The sequence below is a fragment of the Myotis davidii genome, unplaced genomic scaffold (assembly GCF_000327345.1).
Source record: "Myotis davidii unplaced genomic scaffold, ASM32734v1 scaffold69, whole genome shotgun sequence".
Classification (NCBI taxonomy): Eukaryota; Metazoa; Chordata; class Mammalia; order Chiroptera; family Vespertilionidae; genus Myotis; species Myotis davidii.
The window spans coordinates 3,128,758-3,131,091 of record NW_006300363.1 but is presented as its reverse complement, the minus strand read 5'-3'; positions in this window follow the sequence as shown (position 1 = coordinate 3,131,091).

The following is a 2,334-nucleotide window of genomic DNA, read 5'->3' as shown; positions in this document are numbered from 1 at the left end:
TGCTGATCCCAGAGCTAGGTTGGCCCAGGGGACTCTGGGGACCCCCGGGGATACACCTTTACAGAAAGGTGACCATGGTGGCAACTACTGGACCCAAAGAGGGAAGAACGGAAGGGTGTGGGGTGGACATTGGTGATCCTCTCCTCTGGTCTGGACCTTTTCAGGGCCTTTAGTGATGGAGACCACAGATGATATTCATTGCTAGTAGAAGATAAACTCTGAATGAGACAGGATTTTCCCTTTGGTGCGGGGAGTCACCTACCCTTTCTTGGGGCACCACCTGGGGCCAGAGCCCTAGCTACTCCAGGTTCAGAGACTGCCCAATGGTGGCCAGGAGTCACCTACCCTTTCTTGGGGCACCACCTGGGGCCAGAGCCCTAGCTACTCCAGGTTCAGAGACTGCCCAACATGGTGGCCAGTGGGGATGCTGTGCCAGCATCTCTGAGGTCTACCTTGAAGAGCTCGGACGAACCCCGCCCCATTATCTTGGAAACCATGCATTTCAGGGTGTTTCCCTTCATCTTAAGATGTGGCCATCTCTGGGATCTCTGCACCTACTGTGCGAGCCCTCATGTCTGTTCTTGATCCAAAAGTGGCCTCTTCCAGGCTTCAGGAGCCACTCCGAGGTTCAAGGCCGTGGGGTTCACAGCATCTCCTTGTTCACAGTCACACTCGCCCTGAGCTTAGGCACGGCCTCAGAGGGACTGGTGGCAGCTCTTTCCGCTCCCCCTTGGTCACTGGAGACCCACACTTGCCACTGCTCACTCTGTCCTGCCTTCCTCGAGGCCAGAGTCTGGGATGATCCCCGGGGCAACTTGATCCTCTCTGCTTCCAGGGTGGGTCTGAACACCGTGCTCAGGGCACTGAGTCAAAGTCTTTAGAGAATATTATGTGGGGACTCCCATGGGCTTCTCCAGGGGACATGAGGAAGGAGATCAACATTTCTGAGTGCCCACCATGTGCCAGGCGCTGTCCTGGGTGGCAGAGGGGTGAGGCCCATTTCATAGAGGACACTCAGGCTCAGAGAGATTTGCCTGGAGTCTCCCGCTCCTAAGCAATGGCTGCCCAGGGCCTGGTGTTCCCACTGCGCCAGCATTTCAGAAGCTCATTTAGGAAAGACGGTGGGGCTGCCAGGCCAGGGCAGAACTTTCCGCAGCGCAAGGCTAGCGGGGCAGCGTCTAGTCTCCGCACAGATGTTCAAGGCAGGTGGGGGGAAATGAACGCAAGGACCTGTAGCCCAGCGTGAGGTCCATAGGCACTAAGAAAAGTGGCAGAAAAACAACGCGATGGAGCGTGATTGAATGAACCACGCCACATCATCCCTCACATGTGCATTGCACGTTTCAGTGTGCATTGAGTTTTCACTTCCCTTATCTCAGCGGACCCTGGGGCTAGCCAGAGGGCTCAAGCATGGAGGACGGGTCATGGAGGGTGCTGTTTACAACTGGGTGAGGCTCTCTGAGCAACCTGGAAGTGCACAGCAAGCGGCATCACTGGGCCTACTGAGTAATCTCCACTGGATGGATTGTTCTCCAGGGAGACCGGCTGAGAGGGAAAGAAGTCATAAGAACCAAGGTGTGTCCAGCAGCTGTGGGAAGCCTGGGGTGCTTTCCTGATCGGCGATCTCAGCTGGAAATAACTTCTGCCTCCTTTTACCTTATTTTGTGGCTAAGTGTGGACATCTTATTCCCCTTATGGGACTGTAGGCACTTGGAGGTGAATTCATGCCGTTCAATCATTCATTCATTCATTCATTCTCTTATTCATGTACAAACGGATTCAACAAGCAGTCGTTGCTCTTCCATATGCCAGGCACTGTACCAGGCAGGTGGACATGCAGGCATACCTAGATAAAAAAGACACGACCCTTTCTCTGCCGGAGTGTACAGTCTACAACACTATGGGAAGAGAGACAAGAGCAAACAAATAAATACGTAATGGCAAAATCTATACAGACATTTCACACAGGGAAAACTGCCATGAAGGAAAGAGCCAAGACATACAGGTGAGAGAACAGTCTGGGAGTGTGGGGGGAACTGCAGCTGGCACGGTCCCAGGCTCAGGAACTCAGCAAGCATCCGCTGCATGGATTGAATGGTTAGAAGGATGGTGCCATGGAAAGAGCTCAACGACCCACCCAGCCAGGAATGACAAGGCAGGCCACACTGGGCCTCGATGTCCTTCACACAGCACAGTGATTTAGGTGAACAAGGAAAAAAAAACACCCCAAAACAAGTGCAGGATCTCGCAATGTACGGCAATACTCGCACGAAAACGTTTAATTGAAAAAAACCAGACACAAGGCGGGTGTGCAGATGCTGATCTGCACACGCA